Source organism: Pseudorasbora parva, chromosome 2, assembly GCF_024679245.1.
Source record: "Pseudorasbora parva isolate DD20220531a chromosome 2, ASM2467924v1, whole genome shotgun sequence".
NCBI lineage: Eukaryota > Metazoa > Chordata > Actinopteri > Cypriniformes > Gobionidae > Pseudorasbora > Pseudorasbora parva.
The window spans coordinates 23,489,524-23,511,581 of NC_090173.1; positions in this window are offsets into that span (position 1 = coordinate 23,489,524).

Genomic DNA, 22,058 nt, shown 5'->3' on the forward strand with positions numbered 1-22,058 from the left:
GCATGCTCTCTTTCACTTCTGTCCTCCCTGGGTTACAGAACAAGAATGATTTTTATGGTTAAAAATAATGGTTAAAATCATTCCAGCATCCTTACCCAGCAGTCTTAAGTGTTTGAGTTAAAAAAAAATAATAATAATAATAATAATAATAATAATAATAATAATAATAATAATAATAATAATAATAATAATTCAGCATTTTTTAGAGTGTAATTGATCCTGTTCACATTTACAGGTCTCTCAGAAATGGAAGTCATCATAGGATAAACTTTTATAGTGTTGAATGAGAGTACATTAAATGTATGTTCCACATTTTACCATCACTCCTATTGTTTTTTTGTTTTTTGTGTAATTTGAAAGTATGTATAGTGTTATAAATGTACATACATACATACATACATACATACAAAAATATAAAGAAATAAAATTAAAACTTAAGTAATAACAGTCCAATCAGTAACATTTATGAAAATAAAAAGTCCATTTAGTAACTTTTTGTGTGGCCTGGTCTGAAGTTCATGTGAAAATAAAAGGTTTGTACCTTTTGAATTTGTATGATTTTTGTTTGCTGAATAGTGCAAACATTTTACTGTAGACTGTATTTCATGACATTGGAAATTGATATTTAATCAAAAAAAAGAAAGTTATTAAAAACATTATAAACAGGTAAAAAAAAAAAAAAATGCTGTTATATTTCAAAACATACAATCCAGCAGACAAATATTACAATTTTCTGCTGTTTGTTGGAGTAGTTTGCACTTGTCCAGTGGATGCAGATCTTCTCCATTAGATGGCACTAGTGTTATTCATAATGTATCTCCTCTTCTGCATCAGTAAAGCTAGTTCTATGCAATATCACTTTTGGTGAAAACATTGACTTATACAGGCAACAATACAAATATAGGCATTTTGTATTTTATGCTTGAGCATGTGAGCAGTTTTTTGACCTGACACCACCTAATGACAATGTAATACACATTTTTCTTTTGCATTTGGCAATGTATTGGAATACTGTAGCCCTAAAAAGTGTTTGTTATACTGTACCTGTTAATTCTTAAAAATGCAGTTTATTACAAATGAATCAAATTAAGTAGCATCTGTAAACAACTGTCCAAACACATATATACAATGTGTGTGTGTGTGTGTGTGTGTGTGTGTGTGTGTGTGTGTGTGTGTGTGTGTGTGTGTGTGTGTGTGTGTGTGTGTGTGTGTGTGTGTGTGTGTGTGTGTGTGTGTGTGTGTGTGTGTGTGTGTGTGTGTGTGTGTGTGTGTGTGTGTGTGTGTGTGTGTGGGTGTGTGTGTGGAAAGAGAGCTAGAAGAGAGATTTATCAAAAAAAAAAACATCCAATTAGGTATAGTAAAACAATTATCATTTAGTCAAATACATGACACTTTATAATGCACTAATATTCATACATCAATATTATAAAATGCAATGACATAAGTGTCCATTTAGGGGCCTGCTCTCTGTCAACGCGTTCCACTATACTCCAGGCTTCCTGGGTCTGATAAAAGCTTAATGAAAGTTCCTTGTAGGTTGAATGAGTAGCTCAGATTGTGTGCACTTAATATATTACACTCAGATAAAGTGACACACTTAATTGATTAGAGTTGAGATGAACTCCAGCATGTGATTGAGGATACTGGGAAACGAACCTGGGGCACACCAGCACTGATGATGTGACATGCTCAGCTGGGATGATGTGACACTGGGTCGATAAGTAATTTAGCTCTGGTATGTTCAGCTGGGTGCTGCATTTACAACATTTAGATATCTCAACACTTCTAAGTCTGGCCTGGTAATTCTGTGAACACGAGGCAGAAACGATGCAATTCTGTGCCATGTCTGATTCTGAATGAAGTTGGCTTTCAAAGCATTATGCATTTTATTAGCCTAGAAATCTAGACGCACCCTAGCGGCAGCAAATCTAATCTGCCGGCGAGTGTCGTCTAGCAACTCTCAATACCCTTCTGAGCTCTAATCCCCAAACTCTTGACGGGCCAATCACATTGTGTATAGAGTCGGTGGGCGGGGCCATAATGACGACGGCCGAGTTGCGTTTGCGTGGTTCTAGTAAACACAGAAACTGGAGAATGGCGGTCTTTTGAATCAGCTTTGACTGCGACTCTGGAAGACTTGGAGTTAAGCTTTTCTCTGAGAAAAGAACAAAGAACGGCACTGAAGTCATTCTTAAAAAGGGAAGATGTGTTCTGAGCTTTGCCGACCGGATACGGTGAATGTTTAATCTATCAACGAGCTCTACTTCACCTTCGTTGCTCTGGTTGGTGTAGTGCTATCCAATCGCGTGCAGAGGGAGTTTGAAAGACAACCGTTTATCCCGCCCCTCGGATTGAGCCCTGTCTATGGTGAGTTTCCAGACCAAACATCTTGATGTGGGTCTGGCTTGTCAGGCTAGCATTTTACAGCAATATACACAAATATATATTCTTCTGTTGTTACAAGCCAAAGAACCCTAATTTAGTAATATACTGTTTAGAACTAATTTTCTGTGTGAGCCTTTACATGCACATTAATGTCATTGACATCCCATTCTTAATCCGTAGGGTTTGGCCCATCCTTTGCAGCTATTGCAGATTCAGCTCTTCTGGGAAGGCTTTCCACAAGGTTTAGGAAAGTGTTTACATGAATTTTTGACTATTCTAGAAGTGCATTTGTAAGGTCAGGCGCTGATGTCAGATGAGAAGGCCAAGCTCGCAATCTTCAGTCAGATTCATCCCAAAGGTGTCTATCATGTTGAGGTCAGGACTGTCAAGTGCACTGGTGCACAGTCATATTGGAATAGGAAGGCGTCATCCCCAAACTGTTCCTACAAAGTTGGGAGCGTGAAATTGTCCAAAATGTCTTGGTATGCTAAAGTATTAAGAGTTCCTTTCGCTGGAACTAAGGGGCCAAGCCCAACACCTGAAAAACAACAACCCCACACCATAATCCCTCCTCCACCAAACTTTACACATGGCACAATGACTGACAAGTTACGTTCTCCTGTCAAACCCTCATCCATCGGATTGCCAGACAGAAAAGCGTGATTTATCACCCAAGAGATCACGACTCCACTGCTCTAGAGTCCAGGTGCCCTTGGTGATGTAAGGCTTGGATGCTGCTGCTCGGCCATGGAAACCCATTCTATAAAGCTCTTTATGCACTGTTCTTGAGCTCATCTGAAGGCCACATGAAGTTTGAAGGTCTGTAGCTATATGCAGAAAGTGAAAATAAATAAATATATACACAAAGAAATGTAAATAAGCAAAAATAAATGAATAAATAAATATAGAAAAACAAAAAATTAAATAAAATTCAATTATAATTCCTTATTTACGTGTATATTTAAATTTTTTCCATACATTTTTTTTAATTTTTTTTTATTCCTCTTTTATACATTTATTCATTTCCATTTTTATTTATTTCTTTAATTTTACTTTTACATTTCTTTGTTAGTAGGGTAATGCGGAGGGCGTGGTTTACCTCAGACATAGCGATCGAGCCTTGTGGTGTGGCCCAAATCAATAAGTTATAGCCTACTGTGACGACTCATGGGGTATAATACTTTATTTTGTCCATCATGGGTCTCTGGGTAAATGTTGTGTGTTTTCAGATTGAGCGCTGTAAAATAGGTGTGGAGAATTGACGGTGATTGACCATGCTGCTTATAAGAAGTTTGAGAGAGTAGGAGATTAGATATGATGAGTTGGGACAAAAGGCTGGGAGCGTGTTGGCTCTCTCATCCTCTCCAGTCAAGGCTTGATGTGTTTTTGTAACTTGTGTTATTTTAATTCTTACTTGTAGTTATGTTTGTCTTTTAATTAAACACTTATTATTTTGCAAATTAGATTATGTGTATAGCCTCTCCATTCATGTTGCTTCTCTTCGAGCCAAGGGGTTGTATAACTACTTACATTGATACTGTCTGTGATGAATGATTTGTATAGGTATATGGCCAAAATCTTGTATCACGGGTTAAATCTTATCTCCCTAACTGTGCTGTGTGTGTGACATGGATAGGCTACTCTTTATTCCCGAAATGGCCGTAGAACATCGTCTGGTCTGGATTTGTAAAATGCCCTGGGCTAACAAACATGAAGAGCAACAACTTCAACAGATCTGTTAAAAAGGAATCTGAAATGAAAGCGCTTGATATTTTTCCGGACAGAACACACGGAAAGGAAGAAGCATATTGATCAATGCATTTGAAACGAGACCACAAATTCGCTTGAATTTACTTTATAGGCATATTTCATAGTCTATTTAATTGTACTTAAGCCAGTATGACAATGATAATAACAACAACAGTCTAATAAGAAAGAAAAAAGAAAGAATGAATAAGAATATATATATATATATATATATATATATATATATATATATATATATATATATATATATATATATATATATATATATATATATATATATATATATATATATATATATATATATATTCTTATTCTTTCTTTCTTTTTTCTTTGTAAACTAATAATAATATAATAGGCTACTTTTAATAATAAAAACAGCTTTTAGTAATGATCCAGGTGTTGTTTCCTCCGTACAGTGGCAGTTCTTCGGGATCCATTTACATTATTGCTCTACATTTCACGTGGTGGCACTGCAGTTCCACTCCACGTTCCACTCTCTGACAGTCAATGATTTTAAAATTTGGCTTTGTAAGTGAATTGGAACATGTTAGTGATTACAGTTTAATGTGTTAAACATAGTTCTTGAGAAAAGCTTCCTTTGGGGGCACATGGACTTTTGGGAGAGAGGGAGAATGGCTCACTGATTTTCATTAAAGTTTGGGATAACATCATCAGGTTTTAATTAATATTTTTCTTTCTTTTAGAACAAATTCAATTTTCCTAACCGAATTTGTAATGAAAAAACAAAACAAAACACACATCGGACACGGATTTACAACAAATTGATCAAAAAATGAAAATTATTTTTGTAAGAAAATGTAGTTGCCAAACCAAAGCCATTTAACCTGCCAATTGTGTTGTGGGCTTATGTATATAAGGGCATGCTTCATATCCCTCTTTACAATATTAGATTTTTTTGTCTAATTTGATAACTCTTTCAGACAACAGCATGTGTTTAGTTGATGTTCAGCTCCATTAATACATTTTACCAGGCTTAAATCCATTCTGTAGAGCTCCAAAATTAGTGTACAAAAAGTTTGCAGATTCTGTTTTGACCTGCATATGGGCTGAACGAATAGTTATTGTTCAAAGATGTTTGATGTTGCATTACCATCGACTTGCGCTTCCCATGAGAAGCCTTTTTTATATCAGATGCTGCAGATTATATTTTCCTTTTTAGATGTAGAAAATAATGGCCTAAATTTGGTCCCACTGGTGTTTGTTTATGATCCAAAACATCAAGCAAAAGAAAATCAATTAACAAACAAAACCAGCACTAAGAAAAGAAACATTTGGCATCAGATATAACCACACTGAGATACTGCAGACCTCAATTACTGTCACAAAACACCCCACCGAATGTACAAGATGTTGTTTTGTGGTAAATTCTGTAAATATGGTTTTACTTTGCTCGTTTTTTATTTCTTTAGGCTTGCCATCCATTCATGGGAAAGAGATACTAATCTCAAATCCATATGCTGTGAGTGTGGGCTATTTCAGAGCATAATAAAACCAGCAGGTCCTTTTCTTCCCACGCCAGGCTTTCTCGCTCAGCTGCCCTGTACGATCAAGGGCCAAGACGTCTGGTTTGCTGCGTGCTGCCCTCTGTGATGTGTATCTGTAATAGCTTCTGCTAATAAAGTTAGTGCATTTCAATATTGTTCACAAGCTTATATGCCACAGTATACATCATTTTAATCAACTGCAAATCCCAGAATGCATAGCCAATGTTTGTATAACGTATACGATTCTCTTCATAACTTCTTGCAGAATATACATTAAGAGCTGGTGGGTGTAATTTTTTTTTAACTGGATGAGTGAAAATGTAACTTATTTTGTCTTCGGGGCAACATGTAAATAACTCATGCTCCTAAAGGATAGTGCTAAATAATAAAAAAAAGAAAGAACCTAAACAAGATTTACAACTCAGAGCTCTTAATGCATCGTGTTGCCATACTGAGCATCAGTGAATGGCTTCACCTTCACCTAATAGTTGTTTATTAATCCTATATGAAGTAGTTTTTGAATCCTATCCTAATAGTTGTCTAGTTGTTCTCAGTGTGAGAAGATGGATTTCAAAACACACAAAAAACAGCGACTGTTGAAAAAGGTTCAAATATGCAGAAGATGCTTGCAAACCAAAGAATGTGAGGAATTTTTTTCTCGTTTTTTTTTCTTTTCTTTGTAAGAGCAGTGCTCATGAGTCATGAGCAACCATCAAAACATAAAAACGGTTGTTGATCATCAAACTTCTGAACTGGTTCATTTGTGTAAATTCAGTTATTATCTAGTCAACAACTGAAACAGCCTATTAAGGATAGTACTATATATATATAAAATGTAAATAAAATAACATGCATTTGGCATATTCTGCGAAGGCTATGAACATTTATGAGCAGAACTGTGTTAAGGGAAAAGTAGTTCCAATAAGTTAGTTAAATCTGACTAAACCTTAATTTGGGGACATTCAGGGATGTGCTAAAATAAAAACAAACAAACAAATAAATAAATAAAATTTTGGTTTGGTTTGGTTTTGAGTCAGTACACATACAAAACTAACAAAAAATATTGTTGGTACTTACTTAAAAAAGTAAGTAACCTGGTTGCTTTAAGATTTTGAGTTTATTGAAATAAAAAATAAAAAATAAATTAATAAATAGAAACTCCAAATATTATTGTATCTGAACCACATAAAAAATGTGATAAATCATGAAAATAGCACTATTTGGCATGTTTTACACATCACAAATAAAAACACACAATTACCCAATATGATCACCCAATATGATTCTCTAAAAAAATAAAATATTTGAATATTTGAATATTCAAAATTTTAAGGCAAGCAGTTAAGTTGTTTTTAATTTTTTTTTTCAGTGTATATAATGTATAGTATTATAAATATACAAATATATAGTATATAATATTTGAGTAAGTCATTATTTTAACACAATCTTATTATTTACTTTTTTCTTTTTTTTTCTTTTTTACTAAATATAGATTTGAGCATAAGCATTATATTCCACATTGTTTTTGTCAAACAAGTAGTTAGATAGTTTATGATTAAAGAGTAAAACACTTAATTTTTTTGAAAATGTGCAATTGTTTTTAAAGAATTAATGCCTGTGTGTAAAGCCTGATTTTAATCAGTGTAAATGCACTGACATATTTTAATAAACCTGGGATTATTTATTTATTTATTTATTTAGAATGACAGTCATACGTCACCTCTACATTCATCTCTCTCTCTCTCTCTCTCTCTCTCTCTCTCTCTCTCTCTCTCTCTCTCTCTCTCTCTCTCTCTCTCTCTCTCTTAGCTAAAACACTTATGTGTTTTACTAAAAATATATGTGCTCATTAATGTATATTTACTTCTTTCAAGTAATAAAGTATTCTCGTAATTTTATAATATGCCATTGAAAATACATACGGGTGAGGGGTTCGAATGCCGGTCACCATGTTGCTCCTCCATCTTGAAAGTACATTAGCCAAAGAGGAACATACCCATAAATTCAAGCTCCGCCTTTTGCGTTTTAACACTCGATGGCACCGTGTCGAATGTGAAGAGGAGGATTTCCATGTTAATTTTGGACTAAATCGGCCACCGTAGGAGTTAAAACTAAATCAGAATTGAGAGGAACAGAAACTAATAATCACTAGATGGTCATATACCTTTTCACCACTAGATGGGGGAAAATATCACACAGTGGAGCTTTAATATAGACTACTCATTCCCCCAGTTTCACAAACAAGGTTTAAGGCCCAGAGTAAAATGCATGTTTGAGCTGTTATATCTGAACGCATCTTGCACAGACAGATCTTAAAATAGTTCCATTGCTTTGTTTGAACTAACAAGAGAAATTGTCCCTTGATCCATTTTACAATTGATGATTACAACTAGGAAATCAAAGGGTCAAGCATGTTTCTGATTCACTGAAATCAACCGGCTGATAAAATGTATTTATTTTTGAATCAGAAGCGAGTATTGGAGCGACGCTGATGAAAAGTGACCTGGGGAAGGAAATAACCTCTCTCTAAACAATTATCATTATCATCAAAAAAATGAAATAAAAAATAATGATGCGTTTACTGGCACAAGGCCTTCCTGTCACTCACATGACATCACAGCAGCAAACCACAACCAAGAATCCAAAACATTTTGGAACAAGCCCCACCTTACATTTTTTTCTTGTTCGAGAAGCTGTTACACTTGGATATGTGTCACAATATTGAAGATAATTAAAGACTATTGACTATTGCAACAGTTTATACCAACTTTAACAGTGTAAAGTGAACTTTTATCTTCCCCAATTATGTCACTGTAAAGGTTTCGACTATGAGTGTTCTTGTGGCACATTAGCCAATCAGCCATTGAAATAAATGGAAATAACATACAGCATTTTTGCAATATCCTCCTTTATTGAACATACTGTATATGGAACAAAGAATGTACAGATTTGGATGTTGTTTAAATAAGTGGACCTGCAGCAGTTGTTTATGATGTCACTGAGGACGTAATGTAAGTATTGGGTTAAAACCTGAGCTGAAGCACAGCTTCACAGGTTTCAGAAACCCAATTACCCTTATCCGGTTGTTAAGTCCGACGTCACGCAGCAGTGCTTCTGGGTCCTAACGCTCTATCTCATACCACAAGACGAAAAAAAAAAGGAAAAAAAAAAAAACGGTGCTAATATACACACAATGTGGTGTAAACAAACAAACAAAAAACCCTTTTAATCATACCCTTTATCTTCATACCAAAATTCCAGATGGCCAGACAGTGATTCATCTTTTATAAATAGTTGAAATATTAATGCCTCTGACACAGTGAGCACAGAGACTGTTGTGTAGACTGTAAGTATTTAAAATGTTTCACTTTTTAAAATGTTAGATATTTAATATGAATAAATAGCGCTCATCAGTTATAAGGCTTGGACCCAGAAACAGCGTTCCTTACGTCATGACCTAACAAGCGGATAGTATATATAGTACGCGCACACACACACACACACACACACACACACACACACACACACACACACACACACACACACACACACACACACACACACACACACACACACACACACACACACACACACACACACACACACACACACACACACACACAAACATCTTGTTCACTATCTTTGTGGGGACTTTACAGAGACGTAATGGTTTTTATACTGGTTTCTGTACAAATTCTGTACATTCTATCCCCCTACATTGTCCCTGTTCCTAAACCTACCCATCAAAGGAAACATTCTGCATTTTTACTTTCTCAAAAAAACTCATCCTGTGTGATTAATAAGCCTTTTGAAAAGTGAAATCATCCTGGCTACATTCTCTTGCCGAACAGTTACATTTACCATTCAATCAATTCCTTGGTTTTCTCTTAATATCTTGTTTCAGTCAGAAATACATCAGATTACAAAAGTAAATGGCAGTTAAGAAACACTGGCTTCCACTTTGTTGATCTTTGACCTTATGATGATGTATTTAAAAACTGATGTGATGTTTACTCATTATCACCATGTTCTGCCTGAAATTGCTTGGCATGACATTGAAGCTCCAGGGTCAATTTTCAGGCTGTTCCTTTGTTAGCGGGAGCTGGCTTTGTTGAACTCATGGTGGGAGCTCAGCAAATCCAGAGAAAAACACTAAGAAGCATCTAAGCTGTTTTGACACCTTGTTGTTCATTAAGCCAATGTGCTATTGGCATGAGACGTCCCTTTAAATAGAATGCAAGTCATCTTGTTTTCTCTCGCTTAAACATCTCGCCTTTGTTGTCCCCACCTCGATTAGCGTAATGAAATAAATGGTCAATTATTTTGTTTTATAGATGCAAAATAATAAATGCGGGACCAGTCAATGCAATCCACGGGATGTTCACTCACACAAGTATACCTCCATATGTGTTTAGAAAGAAATAGGACCAGATCAGAGATTTATTATATATATATATATATATATATATATATATATATATATATATATATATATATATATATATATATATATATATATATATATATATATATATATATAATAAATCTCTATATGTCCACAGGGAAATCATGCAAGCAGGGAGCATTTTTGAATACTGTGTCAAATACTCTGGTTGATATTTATTACATTAATTGGAATGTTTTATTGCCCTATAGTGATGTTAGATTGCTGTAAATATGTAGAGCCTGTTTAGTTGTAGTTGCTTGAGGGCACATCCATGATTTCATTTATTTTGTGAGTGAAGCTTATAATACTTAAGAGGAAGAGACTGAGGATGCATTTAGTGGGACAGTTAGTTATCTTGCTCTAAAATGTCTTTGAGGCTTTTCCACATTAACGCATGTAAATTCACACATATTTACAATGTCCACATGATGGGACTGGGGTCACAACCTTTTACTCAGGAGACAGAATTGCCTGGGAGACAGCAGGTCAAAAAATATTGGGCAATATTAGCACAGTCTGGATGAATTTGATCCCAAAGGTCAAAACAGAGAGATTGTGATCACTCTGCCTATTTATGTGTCCCCTGGGGTCATAGAGGCAACATCATACCATATCTGAACTTTGATTTCACAAGGGAACTAAATATTTAAAATGGAAGGTTCTAACCCAATTTCCTGCAGTTCTTTGAAACATGAGCCACAGTGAGTTGACTTATGCCCCATACCACCAGATATGAGAGCATGCATCTTCATCTAAATCAGTATCTGTTTGTTTCATCCAGTGACGTGTGTTTATTTTTTCTAATGCTGTTTTCTTGCATTGGATATACTCCAGGGCTTGACATTAAGCATGTTCATGTGCTTGTCGTTCATTCAATTGTCAGAGTAAAAACCTTGCTTGTCCGGAAAAAGGTTTGATATTTTTTTAATTGTGTGTGTGTGTGTGTGTGTGTTGTAACTATAATTTATTCTGAAGCAATATTTTCACCAGTGTTCAATCAGCTTTGACATATTTCAATCTGCATATTTGTGATTTTTTATTTTTTATTGAATCATTTCAAATTTGTGATATTTTTACCTTTTATAAAGGGAATTTTCCCCCTAATCTTATTAAATATAGGCTATAGTTCAGGTTTAATTTTATATTGTTAAATTTGATCAATACATTAAATTAAGACACTGTAAGGACTGTTAACAATACAATTAAATAATTTACACTGAAATATTACAACTGCATTAAATAATGTTTTGAGATTTGTAGTTTTGAATAGACATATAAGAAATGTTGGAAAGTATGTTTAAACATGAAACTAGTGAGTGAGTCATTGAGTCGTTCATTCAAACGATTCATTCAAACACTGAATCGTTCGCGTTACGGTTCTGCTGTGTGTGAACGATTTTCACTGCTGAAATCGAACAAAAGCACTCAATATTGCATCTAAAATGTAAGTGACTTTAAGTGAATGTAAATGTAAGTGAATGTTAATTAACTGTTTATGAAACTGTCATATGAAATCAGTATCATTTTCAGTTGTGATGGTATTCAGGAAACAGCTTAAACGCTTGTGTTGTAATTTCTCCTCGAGAGGCTGCAGGAGCGTCAACAACCCGACCTTGTTATCGTCAGTTCATTATATATTATTATTCACCACTATCGATTGCCACTTATACTAAATTAATGCACATTTTGGTGATTCGCTAGTTATTTTTTTGTTTCAATCAGGCTCTTGTTCGTCGGGCAAGTAAAATTCTTTTTCACTCGTCCCTTCAAAAAATCCACTTGTCCCGGACAGGCGGACAAGCGTTAATGTCGAGCCCTATTCTCCATACTTTCAGATTTTTCTCTTCATGCAGTTCAGTTCATCACTTTTTTGTGTGTGATAATAATTCTTAGAGGATTTATTTTAAAATATAATTAAATTTATGATGGTTGAGTAAGATAGTCAATTGTATATGTTTATATGCAGTTGTATATGTATACTCATGGATTGGCATTAATTTTATCTTAACCAATATCATTGTCATTTGTTTGTGTGCTGGCATATAGTGATGTACAACATGCTATGCCATATACTTCAGATTTGTTTTATGTTTTATTGAAGTATAAACGTAATATTAAAGGGGTGGTAAAAACATAGACTGTAAAAAATTATGGACGTAGTGTCCGTGACGTCACCCATAGGATTCTGAAAAGCCGTTCTGAAGCTTAAAGTATGGTCGAGCTGGGCGTTGCCATCTTGTGAGTGAGTAAAAAAAAGGGCAAAAAGGTGGGATGTGCGCAGAGCTGAGGTGATGCAATGACTATAGACTGCGAATAAATGGCTATCCACTTGTAACCATGGCCTTAATTATGCAGATCTTTAAAGCTTGATATAACGTAAACGAATTAGTTATAAAAAAATTCACCCCCCTCACATTTGTCATGAAGATCAAAATTAGCCATATAGGCCAAAACCACAATTTGTACCAGGCTGTAAACATATTTTTTTCTGCTGTAAATTTGAGAATTTTAACATGGGGCTCAATGAGATTCTGCTCCCTTCTGGAGCCTGCCTCTAGTGGCCAGTTAAGGAATTACAGTTTACATTCCTTCCGTATTGGCTTCAAGAGACAACGCGGGAGGTTGCCGCTTGGGTAAAACACATTCTTTCGGAGGCTTGATTGTGTTTGTGGGGTGCACTTTAACATGTGTTCATCATTTGTTTAAAAAAAGTGCACTATTTTTCATATATTTTACCTTTATTCTACACTGCTCTGTCCCTCCTTGTAAAATGGTCTGATGGTTTCTGGGTTCTATGAAGCCGGTCCCTCAAAAATATGCATTGGGCTCAAATTGGTTAGCTGGCCCAGTGTGTTGTGATTCGATAACCGCCTAGTGTACGTTTCTCGGAAAGCCCTTACCTTTACAAGTAGTCTGTAAAGACTGCAAATTTATAGTGATCGCTATTGAATGGCACCTTTTGTATTTTTAGAACGATTATAGTCAAATATCTGTTGCAAGAACTATGATAAACAGTGTTTATCGGGGCCCATTCCTGCTCTCAGCACCAGGGGCAATTTCCAGCCCTGGGGAACAGCCCGGGGAAGAAACGGAAATGGGGGTCCCAGAGATGGGACCCTGAGCTCTGCTCAGAGGGACGGAGCTGGCCAGTTATTATCAGTCCTCTGGTCCTGTTTCCCCTCTCTCTCCTTGCCAATTCCTTTACCTGCTTCCTGCCACATTGGTCCGGTTATGGAGTTGGGATTGGGGTCCCTGACTCACCACAGGTTGCCCCAATCAAGCTGGGCTTAGATACCAGTGATTATCTAGGGTGGTAACCTTTGGTGGATGGAGGATACAACCAAACCTGGATCCATTAAAGGTGTCATGGCTTTTTTATTTTTTTATACTGTTGTCTGAGGTCAACTAATGATGTTCGTGTGGTTTTTACATTCAAAAACATCATAACCAATAAGTAATAGGCTATTTTCTACACTGGTTTTAAAGTTCTCTCCAAAACGATGGGTTTTAATGGGCGTGCCGCACTGGAGACTTGGAAGTAAACGCCCATGGCTAGGATTGGATAAGAGTTGCATATTTAATGAGCTTCAGCTCCCTTGTCAGTTCACATGAGGGAGAGGAGAGATTGAGGAAAATGAGGCAACCGGAATTATTTTCTCGATCACAGGGCTCGTAAACATCTTTATCAAACACGCACAATGATTTATTTCTCATCCACCCACGATTGATTGGACCGTTTATTTTTATATTACACATAGCCCGCAAGATCAGTCAATATAAGTGCTCACAAAGGCATGTTCTGTTAGACACGTACACATAAGCAAAACGATCTATAACAATGCAATAATAGTACATATGAAAACAAGTTTTACTCACATAAGTGTGTTGCACCATTCCTGTCGGATCCAAATCCAGCATCGACCGGAGATTTGTTTACAAACGATTCCGCAGTGAACTGAAGTGAACATGTCTTCCCCACTTGAGCTGGACCTTCATTAAAAATAAAGTTCAACCACACATTCCTAATATTAGTATCCGAAGAAAGCTTTGCAGCGACTGTGTTCTTCCACAACCAGGAATAGTGAAATATCTTGCTATCTTCCTCGTCATGTTTATTGTTGTTGGCTATCTAGCACGAGCCGATCAGCTCCATGAGTCGGTGGGTGGGGCTTCTGGATTAGATGTGCTGTAGAGGTGTGTGTTTCATAGCGCTAAGATGTAAGAATGAAGCACACGACCGTTTGCTGGGCCTGGTGACTATAAAAGCTTTTCTTTGACTAACAAGGAAGATTTCAGCTCTGAAACTTACAGGGTATTCTTATATTTCCATGACCTTTTATATATCAAAAGCTTAAGGGAAAGTTGATTTGTCAATCATCACCACTGTAAAGCCTGATGCAGCCCTTGGATTCATATAAGATCTGCATGGTTAAGGGACTATGTGTGCAAAGGGGTGTGGCAAATTATCCATTGGTGACTGCTGTCATTAAATTTCGGGGACAAAAACAGTTCGCGGTTAGCCCACAACTCAGACAACCACTAATTTTGGGAATGAACTGGCCTGCTTTGAGTAGTTTATTGGGGCACTTATGTGCGGATGTGTCTTGGGGGAAAAGAGGGTGGGAAATGGAGCGGTTGCACAGGTGGGAAAGACTAAGCTGGGACAAGTAGGTACTGAGTCAGAGGAACAGAGCGTTGTTGAGAGACTGAACCTCACAGAGCGCGATGACTTTCCTCTGGAACAGTCCCAGAATGAGACATTAAAAAATACTTTTGCTCAGGTCCAGTCGATTGACGGACAGTTTCTCCACGCTGGTCAACCGATTTTCTTATATTCTTATATTTTGCCATATTGAAAGAAGTTGTACAGAGTGACCCAAGACACTCAAAAAAGCAAGATACAACCCAATTATTGGTTCCAAAAAGCCATTGGGAAATGCTTTTCTAGAGAGCTCACTGTAATCCAATGTCAGGAATGTCAGCTGGAGAATATGTATGTATGTATGTATGTATGTATGTATGTATGTATGTATGTATGTATGTATGTATGTATGTATGTATGTATGTATGTATGTATGTATGTATGTATGTATGTATGTATGCAGCTTGGATATGTAAAATATGCTTGTCCCACGTGCCACTATATACAACCACATCGTCTAAATAGACAGTACAACCATTTAAACCAGAGGTTACATGGTTCATCAAGCGGTGAAAAATAGCGGCCAAAGCTAATTAGAGAATAAGAATATAGCCTAGAAGGCGTAATGAATGAGGCAATCTCCTGTGCACCACTGGTTAAAGGTACTTGTCAATATCCTTTCAATAAATCAAATTTGACATACATTGCAGAGCCAACAGAGTCTACAATCTTCCATTTGGGGGAATAGAAAAGATTCTGGTTTTGTTACGTTATTCACCTTTTGGTAGTCAGTACAGAAATGGTATGATCGATGTTAGCGATGTTATTTTTGACCATATAATTTCAGACTCAAGAGGACGTTGTTTGTTCAAAGAAACACGATAAAAACACTGGCGTATTGGTTTTGCGTCTCCAACATCTATCGTGCTCTTTCAAATGAGTGTGTAAAGGTCAATCTGAAACCAAAGCTAACAATTAAGCTCTCTGGTGAAGAGGCAAATGTTGTACAAAACCCTCCAAGGCTGGATTTCCCGAAACCTTCTTAACACTACGTCATTCTCAAGTTATACCTTAAGGTATCTCTTAATGTTAATATGTGTTTCCCGAAACAAACTTAGTTAAGGATCCTTTTTTAAGTCATACTTTTGTAAGGTTGGTCTGGACCACTCTTAGCTATACCTTATCACTATTAACAGTTCATTCCACTAGTGGCCACCACTGTGCAAAAAGCTTCTTTACATGCCATTCTATATGAATATAATTCCGAAGTTGTAATATATACCAAGTATTCAGTTAGGCTAGTTTAATTTTTTTTAAAAATTGATTTATTTATTTTTATGCAAGGATTAAAATTGTCATAAAAAATGTCATTACACTAATGGTTGTTAGCTTTTTAATGATATTATCCAAAGGTACATCAGCTGGCAAACCATTCGACAGGAAAAGCTTAGGAGACTATTTAAAGGCAATGATTGTGGAGGGGAGTTTAGTCAAACTTTGGCAGCGAGGCAGCGAATAGTTGTGCTAAATCAAAGACTGCGCCGTCCGCAGAGCCATTTAGTGTATGTGCATTAGTCCCCTTTAGTCCCCTGGCTACCATGTCAGAAGCTGCTATTCAAAATATATTTTGCCTGCCAAGACAACAAATTCAGCAGCTTTTAGATTTTGTTGGACCAACTTTGTCGAGAAAAACTGGACGGAGCTACCCCCGCAGCCCTGAAATCAGCCGCTGGCGGCTCTCCTCTTTTTTTTTTTTATAACGGATGAATTTCCAGTTGTCAATGGTGACTGTCGTTTGAACCTTTTTGGATCCGCCATCAAACTGATAAGTTTAATTATATCAAGTGGTGTGAGAAAAGGCTCTCTCCACTTCCAACATCCTCACATGCGATAGCCTGCTAACCAGGACTCCTTCTTTATGTGTACAGGTGTGACGTAATGACGCAAACATATGCTTGAATTTCCCGGGGAAATCCACCAGTACCACTGAAATTAAAAATATTATTACAAGCTTACTGCTGTAAATCGAGCTACGGTAAGCAGATCGTTTTGAACACTAGCTGGTTATGTCCTTGCTCAAAAAATTATTTTGCAAAATTTTTACCCAAAAAAGTTACGGACTGCAGGTTTAAAGTTCTGCATAATTAAGGGCGTGGCTACTTTGATTGACAGGTGGATAGCCATTTATCCACTGTCTGTTAGCTCCGCCCACATCCCACCTATATGCCCATTTTCTGTTATCCGGTCGTGATGAGCCATGACACGTTGCTAGCTTGTCTCTAATTTACGCTTCAAAACTGCACTTCAGAATCCTATGGGGGACATCACGGACGGTACGTCCATATTTTTTTTTACAGTCTATGGTTTTAACAAGTTAACATGGCACAAGTCATTTTGATCAGAAACTTGATGTACCACCGTATATGGACCTGAAAACTTTGCACAGAAAGGAGAAGCAGGAAGAGGCAACCGGGCCAACGCCTGATCGCCTGGACAAAATATGAGGCAAAAAACGCTTAATTGTCTTTTGTTTGTTCAACAAATTGTACTTAGCTTAAAGGGGGGGTGAAATGCTGTTTCATGCATACTGATCTTTTTACACTGTTAAAGACATGGAATCCCATACTAAACATGGACAAAGTTTCAAAAGTTAAGGTGGACGTTTGATGGGAGTATTTCTTTGTCAAAAATACTACTTCCGGTTAGTCATAAGTTTCGGCAAGTTTTTTGCGATCATGCGTCCCCATTGACGTTAGTGGGGGCGGAATTTCCTTGTATGGGCCTTACGGACAATTCTACCGGAAGCGTGTGAGAGAGAGAGAGGGAGAGAGAGAGAGGGAGAGAGCGAAAGCAACAGGCTATGCCCATCAAAGCGCTCGTAGGCTGCGCTGCACAGGTAATGTGCACAATTAACAATGACATCAAAAAGTGCGTTTTTGGTTGCCAGACCAAGACAGTCCTGCACAGATTCCCCCAAAACCCCGCGGTAAGGCAACAGTGGATGTAATTTGCTTTTCCGGATCAGCAACTGAGTTGCGCGAATGTTTATATCTGTTCGCTGCATTTCGGTGCCGACTGTTTCATAAACATGGCCCAGCATGACGCCGGATTTTCCAATAGCCTAATGCTGAAGGATGGAGCAGTCCCAACGTTAGAACCGCGGGCGGTGAGTTAGACTGCTTCAAATGTCTGTGTCTATGCTCATCAAGTAGCCCAAACATGATCACGTATAGTTACTATATATATTACTATATATAGAAATTGATCAATGGAGCATGCGATGTGTAGTGCGTGTACATTTGTTTAGCTGGCCACTATATGTGTAACTTTATGTTTGTGTATTGTAAAAGCACTCAACAATACACAAAGAGGGGGGAAATATGTTGAACTAAATAAGCACGCTTCTTCATTCAAATGCGCTACTATTCCGTGTCTATCTATGTAAACACTAACTTAACCTGTCTACGCAAACCACGCGTAAACACACAAACACACGTGCACAACTGCACTTCCCACATGTACACCTTCAAAGACAAAAATACGACGATATAATTCAAGTATAAATATGTAAATAACACAAGCCGCTAAGCATATTATATAGTTAGTGTATAACTTGTACCACATAGAGACGTCCTGCTCTAGTCGTTTTTGCTGCTGCTCCTGTTCAACTGCAGCCTCTGGGTCTGATTCCGGATCATAGATGTATGGCTGTATCTGATTAAAAGCCATATTTTTATTTTGAATAAAGTTTTTTCCCCGCTGTTAGGGATGACAGCTTTACGACGCACTCGACGCACTCAACACAATAGCAGCGCGCTGCTGCACACGTCATTATTTAGCTCCGCTCACACGACACGCCCCCACCCGCTCGGCTTTTTTCGGAAAGACTCGGAACAGCGCATCTTTCTTATAAAATTATAAAAAAAATAAAGACTTTTCGGAGATATGCAGGATGCAATGCTACTCTATAGGTACTCAAGATTGACATGACACTGACTGAAACTGAGTGTTTCACCCCCCCTTTAAGAATAAACAATGTCTCAAACCATCAACATATTGTAACAAACTCTTAGGTGGATCGGGCCTCCCTTTTAGTCCATCATGGAGAACAGCCAGTGGTCAACGTACTTTATGATGAAAGACCGACTTAAGGGGGTCGCACACCGGACGCGGAGCTCGGCGGCGCTCGGCGGCGCTCGGCGGCGCGCCACGCAGCGTCTCAGGTATCGCACACCGGACGCGCACATTTTAAAAGGCTAAGTTTATTATACATTTCCCCAAAATATGTTTAGACTTTATTCAAGCTGTTGAACTCAGAATGTAAAACAAATGTGTCTTGTAGCAAAGGTTGAAATCAGTATACCTTAACGATAATATACTTTTAATATAAAGCCTTGAAATGGCGCTCTGTGGCGCGGCAGGATTTAGAACAACTTCCTGAGTCGCCGCGGACAGGCGCCGAATGCCGCCACCGGTGTGCGTACACTCATTGAAAACAATGTGTTCGAATTTTAAAGACGTGGCGCGCCGCCGAGCGCCGCCGAGCTCCGCGTCCGGTGTGCGACCCCCTTTAGACTGTCCTGAACCACCTCACAAGCCGCCAACAGTAATAAAGTCAAACCCTCCTCCTAGTCACGCTTTAATCCCACACAATAAGCCCGCAGCAAAGACTTCAATGTCTGTTGGAAGCCCTCTGACTTTGTGGATGGTAGGCACTAGAATGGTTTTGCTTCAAACCAAGCTGCCTGAAACATATGAGAAGTAAAATTTGATCCCTGGTCGCTTTGAACAACCCTAGAAATCCCAAACTCCAAAACAGAGCCAGTGATGGTTGCAACAGCAGTGAAGAGGAGGATCTCGGGCCAGAAATGAACACTAAAAGTACATCTCATACTTCAGAAGAAGTTTCAGATGTGTTCTCAACCCTATACCTGTTCAAACAAACCTCATTCAGCACCGTATTGAGATAAAAAGTGGTCCAGGAAGAATTTGAGGTGATGTAAGATATGGGAGTAACAGAAGACTTCAGTGATCGGGACAGCCCTATAGTTTTTGTGCTTAAAACGGACGGCTCGGTCCGGTTCTGTGTGGATTATAGCAAGGTGAATGCTATGTTGAAATTAGACGCATATCCAATGCCGAGGGGTTGACGAGTTTCTTAGGTGGAGCTTGATTTTATTTGACGCTGGATTTAAAGGGTTACTTCAGCGATTAGCATATGGCTTTGTATCAGTAGAAACCCTGGAGTATATTCAAATAAATGTGCTTTCCTCAGCTACAGGCACTCATTTAAATGGAGCTATGGTGAGCAAGGTAAGTCTTTTAACTTCTCAAGTTAATTTCTTTGAAAGTTAAGCTTGCAAAGGCATGAACTGAAACGCGCCAGACTGAACTAGCGTTGTGAATGTATGTCGCGAGTGTAGTGTTACCTCAGCTCTCATCACGAGCTCATCAGCTCATTTATCTGACTCCTGCAGTTAGTGCTCAGTGCTGTGATAATCGCGCTGTGACTCACTCATTATATTGAACAGACACGTTCAGTTTTTAATTGTAGTGTTTTCTCCAACTCAGTCACAGTAATCCAGTAGGTGGCTTTGGGAGTGGCCTCACAGGGCAGCGAAGCATTCTGGGAATTGTAGTCTTTCATCCCCATGAGACAAAAATACATTTTCTGTCTTTTCTCAGTCTAGAAGGCACCAAATCCAAAAAAAAATTCACATTTCTGCTACATTGATGACCCAGTCTAAATACAGAATCATCGGACCCACTTTATATTAGGTGGCCTTAACTACTATGTACTAACATTGTAATTAATCATTTGATTCAATGGACTTATTGTGTACATACATGTGTTTACATTGTACATTTAAAAAATACCTGCATGTAATTACGTCTGTAATTAATTTATGTAGTTACATTTGTAATTACACAGTTATCACTTCCCTTACACCTAACCCTACCCTTAAACTAACCCATACCACCACACCTGTCCCTAACTCTACCCGTATCCACCTCAATATCAGCAGAAGTGTTCTGCAATACAATTTGAACACAGTAAGTACATTGTACTTATTTTTTGATGTAAGTACATAGTACTTAAGGCCACCTAATATAAAGTGGGGCCGATTCATCTTCCCAGCGCTGAAGTACCCCTTTAACAAAGGGATATTGGCATATTCCCTAACGCCTTTATCTAAAGAAAAAAGCAGCCTTTAAGATGTGCATTTTGTGCATATTGTCGCGATAGTCGATAAATCAATTAATCCCACGATAAAAAAAATGAGCTCGATAATTTTTCCGGCCGCGATAATTGCCATTTGCATGCTTTTTTGTTTTCCTCGTCTCTCTCGTTGACTGCACGCACCTATTCCATTTGGGGAGGTGTTTATACTCGGCGCACAGACCTGATGCGGCATGATAAGACGTCATTCTCGGCCAGCAGATTCGTCTGGAAATTAAAAAACTTCGGTGGCAGAGCCACACGCAAAGTTACGAAATTTGACGTGCAAAGCGGCAAGCGAAATGGGGTCTTGCGCACTCTGCGTCAACGCCATTTTTACCGCACACACCCTCGCGCTCGAGCTACACTGAAGTTTGATAAACGCAAGTTAATTCTTCAGTTCAATCTTTGTGTGCTTAAAAGGCACATACGTTCCTGTAGAGATAGCAATACACATTCTCATTTTGTTGCCAAATAAATGAAAAGCCTGTCATCAAGAGACTAGTTTTCCTCAGAGATGGTCAAGTTCAGTTAATATAACATTTTTTTTAATACTGTATCCTAAATTGTGGATAATTAATTTATCATATGCTGAACTACATTTCTGGATTAAAATAAAAAAAACAACAAGAACCGTACAGAACAGAAAACCGTGAGCCTAAAACCATGATACGAACCGAACCGTGGGTTTTGTGAACTGTGCCGCCCCTAATATGCTCCTAAAACACAATAATCTGTTGCAGTTTTCATCCATTTTATTTATTGTTTTTGGTACTTATTTAAATGCATTTTTTTAAACAGACTGAGAGTCCATGCTTTTATTGTTTTTGATTGTTGTGTTCATTTATTGTGGTTATTTAAAAATGTTTTCCATTTTTAGTGTTAAATAGTCTTTAGAAATTAAAGTTTATTAATCTTTGAAAAGATGTACCTGCATTTTTATGCCATTATCATTATTTTAAATGAAAATGGTCTCAGAACGACAATATTATCATTTATCGCAATAATTTCTTGGCCAATTTATCGTCCAGCAAAATTTGTTATCGTGACAGGCCTACGCACAAGCTCAATTTTCAATCGACTTCTGACAGA